Consider the following 9,069-nt stretch of genomic DNA (forward strand, 5'->3'; position numbering starts at 1 on the left):
TGAAATACTTCAATTGGTATACCATCTATTCCTGGGGCCTTATTTTTTGCTATTTCCTTCAAAGCAGCTTGAACTTCTTCCTTCATCACCATTGTTTGATAATTTCAGAGTTTCAGAGTTCTGTTGGATCACCTTTCTTGGAAATAGTTACATATATAGGTCTCTTCCAGTTGGCTGGCCAAGTAACTGGCTTTCAAATTTTTTAGAATTGACAACTGGGAACTTCTGACATTGAATCCCTTTGTTGAAACATTTCAGCTGGTATTACATGGATTCTTTGGAGCCGTGATTTTCACCAGTACATTCTGTGCAGCTTGTATTTCTTTCTTCACTACTATTGGTTCTCAGTCATATACTCTCCTGAAATGGTTGACCATTAACCAATTCCTTTTCTACATGTTGACTCAATATATTCTTCCATTTTCTCTCTTTTTTCCCCCACTGAGAATTTATTGGCGTAAAAGCAACCATATAAAAACATAAGTTGTGAAAAACACAGTCACGATGTGGCCCCCCCACCCTGGCTCCAGCCCCTAAAACCCCCTTCAGTGGGAGGGAGGGAGAGGAAAGGGGACCCGTCAAAACCGCCTAAGAACACCGCAGCCCTGGGCCCTGGAGGGCAGCAGCCCTCAGCGCATCCTATAGTCGGTGGAGCAGGACAGTTCACACAGTTGGCCCTTGAAGTCCAGGTTGATAGTGAAGTCCAGGTCGCGGTTGTTCTTGGCATTGGGGCACATGCCGATGGTGCCAAAGATCTCCTCCCCCGTCTTGACAGTCAGGTAGTCCTCCATGTAGAACACAGTCTGCTTCCAGTGCTTGTAGGGAGACTCGGGGCTTGTGGAGAAGCTGGTCCTCTTGTGGCAGCGTGTGAACTCGCTGTTGAAGTACGCCACCAGGGCGTGCACGTAGTCGTTCCGCTTCACTTGCAGGCAGAAGGGCGAGGTGAAGGTCAGGTCCTCCACCTTGACAGTGTCGATGTCCACCTCCTTTATGAGGCAGGCATTGGTGACCAGCTGCTTGGGGTCCACCATGTCCACCAGGGGCTCCTTGATGGCCACGTCCTTGATACAAGACATGTCAAAGCCGTACACGTTCTCCCACCAGTGGATCTTGTAGTCCTTGTACTGCTGGTCCTCAATGGCCATGACGCACAGCGTGGCTCAGTCTGGGAAGATGAGGCCGTCGGGCGCCAGCCCCTTGTCACAGGCGTACAGCACGGTGTTGAGCATGGACTCGTAGAAGAGGCAGTAGTAGCCCATCCACTCGCTGATGACGATGTCCACCTTGTTCACCGGCAACTCCACCTCCTCCACCTTCCCCTTCATGATGGTCACCACATGGTCTAATTTGTTGGCTTTGACGATCTTCATGGCGTAATCAGAGATACTGGAGCACTCGATCCCGATGACTTTGCGGGCCCCGGCCTTGGCAGCGAACATGCAGAGGATGCCGGTGCCCGAGCCCACGTCCAGCACCACCTTGTCCTTGAAGAGGTGCCGGTTGTGGAACATGGAGTTGCGGTACGTGAGGGTGCTCACCTCATCCTTCAGCACCTCCTTGTGGATGCCGAAGCGGGCATAGGAGTCGAAGTAGTAATCCTTGGACATCATGTCCTCGGCGTTGGGCTTCTCGCTGCTCTCGGCCTGACCACAGGAGACCTCCATGATGCAGTTCGCGGCCTCGGCTGCCGCCGTCTTCACCCACAGCTACTCCTCCTTCAGCCGTCGAGACCCTCCCCCTTCTCCACTCTCCCCCACCCCGTGTCCATTTTCTCTTAATGCTTTCTGTGTCATTCAATAAAAATAAAAAGTAAGGTGCATCTAATTCAGGTCATCGTCTTTCCAGTCACTTCTGTGCATCTGAGAGCTGGACAATGACTAAGGATGACAAAGAAGAATTGATGTCTTTGAGCTATTGTGTTGGAGAAGAGTGCTAATGATCTTACGGATGGCCAAAAGAACAAACAGATATGTCTTAGAGAAGGTGCAGCCACACAGGGTTCCTTGGAAGTAAAGATGATGAAGCTTCAACTCGCATGCTTTGGACATGTTGCTGGGAGAGGTTATTCCTTGGAGAAGGACATAATGCTTGCGAAGGTGGAGGATTAGTGAAAGAGAGGAAGACCGTCAACCAGATGAATTGACACAGTGATTGCAGCAGTGAGCTTGAGAGTGTCAGAGATGATGAGGATGACGTGAGATTGGCCATTGTTCTGACTGGTTGTTCACAGGGTCGGGAGGAGTCATACTTGACTCAATGACACCTAAGAACAACAGCAACATATCATTCAATATTTTGCCCATGCAATCATTAAATATTAAAGCACCAGGCTTGAATGTATTTTTCCCTTCAGTTCTCTCAGCTTTAAAAATATTGAACATGTTCTTCCTTTTTGGTTTTCTAACTCTAGGTCTTTGTATATTTGAAATTTGTTCAGCTCTTTTGCATCAGCATTTCTTCCACTTACTATAGCTCCTTTACATTCAAGGGCAAGTTTTTTAGTTTTGTTTTTACAACTGGGCCACATTTCAAATTTTTATTCTTAAAATTATGAATAAAAATTGCAAAGGCAGATTTACAGAGCCGCAAGGAAGTTTTGGAAAGTTCACAAGAACATATCCTCACTAGCAATCTAGTTAAACTGTGGTTGTTCAACAGGTTGCATTCATTCCTGCATTTTCTCCATCAGTTCTTCCTCATACTTGCCTTTCTCTTTCCCCACTTTTCGAGATTTGACTTTATGTTCAAGAATTTTTTCCCCAATCCTCATTCGATTTCAGCCCCGTGGTAGCCACCTTGCCTCAGTGAAGGCATGCACCGTTGTACCATTAGCCTTATGCTGCACTCTTTTGATGTGGATGACACACTTTTTTTCTGTATACCTGGAGTACTTGCCAATTTGCTGACCTTTTTAGTGCCCTCTGGACCTCGTCATCCATGTGGATGGGCACGGAGAGCACTCTGTCCTTCTGCCGCAGATCCTTGCAGAGTGAGGAAGACGTGATCTTCCTGAGCACGTGTGAGGGGGAATTGACATGGCATTTGAGGTTCTTGCTGCAGTCTGAGATCATGAAAGGATTGAACTTTGTGGTGACTGCCACGTGTTCGATGGTGTCAGATTCTCCATGCCTCAAGAGCTAGTTTAGGGTCTCTTCTGATTCACTTTTATTTTTTTCTTTATTTTTTAATTTTATATTATTATTCTATTTTATATTGGTTTGCTCACAATATACATTGTCTTTCATACTATTCTTCATTCATTCTGTGTTTCAGATAGTCATTTCCATGCATTATATTTTATAAAATCAGTCGCCATTGGACCTTGCCCATCATTACCCAATCTTTTCAGGTCCCCACCAGATCCTTCCCATTCCCTTCACCCTCTTCCTCCACTCACCAAACTGTGCAACCCTGTGGTTTTTTCCCCCCATACCTCTCCTCAACCCTCTGCACCCACCCCATCCCCCTCTGAGTCCCCATACATGCTTTACTAATTATCCTTCTGTATTTACAGTAATGGTCTCATGCAGTAATGGTCTCCTTATGAGACTGACTTAGTTCATTCAGAATAATGCTATTCAGTCTCTCCCAAGTTATATAGTATTTTTCAAAATTGTTACTCCTGAGTGCTGTATAGTATTTCATTGTGTGAATGTACCACAAGTTCTCAATCCATTCAGTTGTAGTTGGACATTTGGGCTGTTTCCTTGATCTTGAGATGGTGAATAATGGTGTTATGAACATTGGTGTGTGTCTCAGTACTAATTTCCATGGGGTATATTCCTAGTAGTGTAATAGCTGGGTCATAGGAAGTTTATGTGTTCAACTTTTTGAGGAAACATCAAACTGTCTTCTAGACTGTACCATTTTGCAATCCCTCCAACAACAGTGTTGAAAGTTCTTGCCTTGGAGAGCTCTGGTGGCCTAGTGGCAAGGAGCTGCAACTACAATCCCAGAGGCGAATGGTTCGAATCCACCAGATGCTCTGCCGGAGAAGGAGGGACAATCTCCTCCTGTACCAGTCAGATCTGATTTGACGGTACACGCAACAAAAATAATAATAAAAAAAAATTTAAAAGCCTTTAAAAAAAGTTCTTGCCTCTTCACATCCTCTCCAACATTTATTGCTGGCTACCCTGCTAAACTTTGCCATTGCTGCTGGAGTAAGATGGTATCTCATTATGGTTTTGATTTGCATCTCTCTTTTTGCCAGTGATCTTGAGCATGTCTTCATGTGTCTGTTGGCCATCCAAATGTTTTCCTCTGTGTAAAATCTTTCCATCTTTTTTGCCCATTTTGTAATTGTGTTATCAGTCTTTTTTTTTTCCTAGAGGCTCTGGAATATTACGTAAACTTTTGTTATGAAACCTTTGTCTGAGATGGTATTGCCATATGTTCGTTCCCAGTCAGTAGGTTGTCTCTTTCTTATCTTTTTAATGACTTTTTGCTTTCTTCATGTATAATGCACTTAATCTTATTTCAAAACTCTTCTGATCTTAAGTTATTACCAATCAGTGCATCAGATTTTTCTTGAGATGGTCTCAAAGTTCAGGTGGGATGTACTGATGGTATTACTTTGACTTTTGTGTACTTATTTCCATTTTCTTCCACTTCTACCTGAGCTTACACAAGAACTATTTATGATATATTCCGAGTGGAACCTCAGCCTTATTCCAACTGATAATTCTGAGTTTTTCTACCATCTCTTTCACCTATATAGTTAGTTTTATTCCTATGCATTCAATATAGTGAATTCCATGTTGTGTTGTTGTTATTGTTGTTAGGTGCCATCAAGTACAACTCATAGCAGCCCTATGAATAGTGGATCTGAACCCTGTTCTATCCTGTGCCATCCTCACACTTCCAGACACACAAGAGCCCATTCCAGCAGTCACTGTATCAGTCCATCTGGATGAAGTCTTCCTCTCCTTTGCCGACTCTCCACCTTTTCAAGCATCATGTCCCTCTCCAAGGAATAGCCCCTCCTAGCAACATGCCTGAAGTATGTGAGGGGAAGCTTCATCATTCTTGCCCTCAAAGAGCACTCTGGCTGCACTCTGTCCAAGATATATTTATTTGTTCTTTTGGCCATGCATGGGATGTTCGGTGATCTTCTCCAACATTATAGCTCAAAGGCATAAATTCTTCTTCTGTCATCCGTATTCATTGTCCAGCTCTCAGGTGTATAGCAAGTGATTGGAAAAACCATGGCCTGAATCAGACAACACTTTAGTCCTCAAACTGACGTCATTAGTCCTCAATAATTTAGAGATGTTTATAAATACAGACTTTACCAGGGCAGTACATCTCCTGATTTCTTGGCTGCTAGTACCAAAGTACTAGCAATTGTGCAAACAGAGCATGGTTTAAAATTAAGAGAGGAGTGTGCCAGGGTTGTAGTCTCTCTCCATACCTACTTAATCTATATGCTGAGCAAATTGTTCTAGAAACTGGACTCTATGAAGAGGAATGTGCAGCAGGATTGGAGGGAGACTCATCAATAACCTGTGTTATGCACATGACACAGCCTTGCTTGTTGAAAGTGAGGAGGACTTGAAGCACTTGTTGCAGAAGATCAAGGAATGCAACCTTCAGGATTGGATCTCAATGTCTAGAAAGCGAAAATTCTTACCACTGGACTGATAGGCAATATCATGGTGGATGGAGAAAAGATTGAAACTGTCAACAGCTTCATCTTACTTAGATCCATATGTATAATCACCATTTATGTTGTAAAAGAAGAATTTACAGTGAATAAGTTGTTGGTCTTACAAAATTTCATCATAGGACTCCTTGAATCCTTTTTATCACCAATGTCATTTTTTTCAATGTGAAACTTTCTTTTTGGTTTCCAACTTTTGCATTTCATTCACTACTAATTATCAGTACATCTCAACTGCATCCTTGATTGAAGAATGCTAAAAATCTCCAAACTGAAGTTGATAAAACTCCTCCTTTTCTCCACCTTTGACATTATTGGCTGATGTGCAAATCTTAGTGATCATCCTATCAAGTGATTGTCCTTGTACATACATGGATAGAACCTGTCACTGACAGCATTCTGGGGGGACTCTGGTGAATTGTCCACAGGGAGATGTGCTGCTGGCTTTGAGGGGGCACTTCTCTGCAGGCTCTGATCTTCCAGTAGCTTCTAGGGAGAAAGCTGAGCAATCTCTTCCCATGTTTTACAGTCTCCTAAAACCAGATTGGGGGTATGGGGTTAGCTATAAAGTGATTCTAACTTCATGGCAACAAATTTGAGTTATTGGGTCTTTGTTTTGTTCTATTTTAGGTTTTGCCAGCATTTTCCTTCAGGATACATCTTGATTTGCCAAAACAACAACCAATGAACATAGCATTGAACCGCTTTAACTTGTCATGGTATGCTTCTTGTTGTTGCAGTTATGTGCCATCAAGTTGAGCACAACTTATAGTAACCCTATGAACAATAGATCTGAACCCTGTCCTTTGCCATCAGCATCTCTCACACACTTGAGCCCATTGCTGCAGTCCTTGTGTCAATCCAACTGATTGAGGATCTTCCTCTCTTTTACTGACTCTCCACCTTTCCAAGCATGATGTCCCTTTCCAAAGAATAGCTCTTCCTAACAAAATGCCCAAAGTACATAAGTTGAAGCTTCACCACCATCACCTCTAAGGAGTACCCCCACTGTACTTTTCCCGAGACCTGTCTGTTTGTTCTTTTGGCAGTGCATGGGATATTCAGCATCCTTCTCCAACAGCACAGTTCAAAAACATTAATTATTCTTCTGTTATCTTTATTCCTTATCCATCTCTTAGATGCATAACAAGTAACTGAAAAGACCATAGCCTAAATCAGGCACATGGTGGTCTTTAAACTGTTATCATTGCTCCTCAGTACTTTGGAAAGGTCCCTGACGGCAGACTTGGCCAATGTGTCTTTTGATTTCTTGACTTCTTAAATTCTTAACAAAGATTTTAAACTCTTAATGAAATTCTTCTTGAATTCTTGACAAATCAAGAATTGTTCTTAATAGACCATATATAATTTTTCAGTTAGAAATGACAAATACCAGTCCATTTCAGTTCATGAATGCCTAGGATAATGATGTTTATTCATTGCATGTAATTTTTGACAGCTTCCAATTTTCCTGAGTGCACACATTTCATGCTCCAGTTATTAATGGACATTTTCAACTGCTCTTCACATTTTGAGTTGTGTCCACATCAGCAAATGAAGGTCCTAAAGGCTTTCCTCCATCTGTAGCATTAAGGTAGACTCCACTTTTAGGAGGCAGCTCTTTCCCAGTTGTTTTTTGTTGTTATTATGTGCCATTGAGTTGCCTGCAACTCATAGCTACCCTATGTACAACAGTCCTAAACCCTGCTCTATCCCTTGCCAATCTCACTGTCTCTGACACTCATACCCCCATTACCCTAGTCACTAAATCAATCCATCTCATCGAAGGTCTTCCTCTCCTGTGCTGTCCCTCCAACCTTGCAAGCATGACGTCCCGCTCCAAGGACTGATCCCACCTTGCAACTTGTCCAAAGTATGTCAGATGAAACTTCAGAATCCTTACCTCTAAGGAGCAGCCTGGTTTCACCCTCTGTAGGACAAACTTGTTTGTTGTCTTAGCAGTCCATGGTGTATGTTCAGTACTCTTCTCCAACACCACAGCTCAAAGATATAAATTCTCCTTCTATCATCCTAGTCTTTTTCCAAATCTCTGATGCATAGCAAACAATTGCAAAGACCATGCCCTGTATCAGGCACACTTTAGTCTCTAGACTGATATCGTTGCTCTTCAGTACTTTGGAGAGGTCTCTGACAGCAGACTTTCCCAATGCAATTTGTCTTTTAATTTCCTGATTGCTGGTCTCAAGAGTGTTGATTGTAGAGCCAGGAGAACTGAAGCTTTAACAATCTCAATCTCCTCACCATCTATCATGATGTTGCCTATTGGCCCAGTGGTAAGAATCTTTGTTTTCTTGACATTGAGTTTCAATCCATATTGGAGGCTGCTGTCCTTTCTCTTCTGCAGCAAGCACTTCAGGTCCTCCTCAGTTTCAACAAGTAGGGTTGTGTCATCTGCATAAAGCAGATTGTTGATGAGTCTTCCTCCAATCCTGATGCCGCATTTCTCCTTGTGCCTTCAAACCTGAGTGTCTTATCTTCTGACACTGTATCAGACTGTGTTATGGGACTTTTTGTAAGATTTTCACTGACTACATCTCCTAGAAGTAGATCATTAGGTTCCTCTTATCAGTCTGCCTTAGCCAGCTGAAATCTCTCCCCCACAGGTGTCCTGCTGATATTTGAAATATTGTTGACATACTTTCAGAACCACAGCAATGTAGAAGTTACCATAATAGGACGAACTGACAAATGAGGCGAATGTTAAGACTAGACTTCAGTTATTGCTATTTATTTGAGAAATCAAGGTTGAGTTTGAAGTGACTGGATAATTAAGTTCTAAAATAACCGGCATAAGGATAGAAGATCAATATTAAAAAAAATCAAAGGGATTCCTCTACTGTAACAAAGATACTTGGGAGTGAACCTAACTAGAGATACAAAAGACTTATTTTAAAAAAAAAAAGAAAGAAAGAAAAGAAAACTACAGAACATTTCTACAAGACACAACAAAAGACCTAACGAAATGGAAAAAATGCCCTGTTCATGGATAGGAAGACTCAATATTGTGAAAATGACCATCCTACCAAAAGCAATGGACACATTCAATGCAATTCAATACAGATACCAAATTCATTTTTCAAGAAGATCAAAAGGGAAATTGTCAAGTTTATTTGGAGAGGCAAGAGACCCCGAATAAGTAAAACACTTCTGAGAAACAGAAATGAAGTGGGAGGCATAGCACTCCCTAACCTCAAAACCTACCACACAGTGGTAGTAACCAAAACAACATGGTACAGGTACAGTGAAAGGCACACGGATCAGTGGAACAGAATGGAGAAGCCAGCTATCTATGGTGAACTGATATTCTACAAGGAAATAAAACCTATTAAATGGCAAAATGACAATCTCTTCATCAAATAGTTCTGGCAAAACTGGACTGCTACCTG

General features: G+C 42.3%; 1 protein-coding gene and 1 pseudogene across 5 annotated transcripts in view; one reads left to right on the forward strand and one right to left on the reverse strand.

Annotated features, from left to right (window-relative positions):
- Positions 1-9,069, forward strand: part of NRG2 (neuregulin 2) — a 293,885-nt gene that overhangs the window by 162,765 nt on the left and 122,051 nt on the right. The window lies entirely within an intron of this gene.
- Positions 630-1,685, reverse strand: LOC102862436 (annotated as a pseudogene).

This window comes from Elephantulus edwardii, unplaced genomic scaffold (genome assembly GCF_000299155.1).
Source record: "Elephantulus edwardii isolate Elephantulus edwardi_28Jun2011 unplaced genomic scaffold, EleEdw1.0 scaffold00095, whole genome shotgun sequence".
Taxonomy (NCBI): domain Eukaryota; kingdom Metazoa; phylum Chordata; class Mammalia; order Macroscelidea; family Macroscelididae; genus Elephantulus; species Elephantulus edwardii.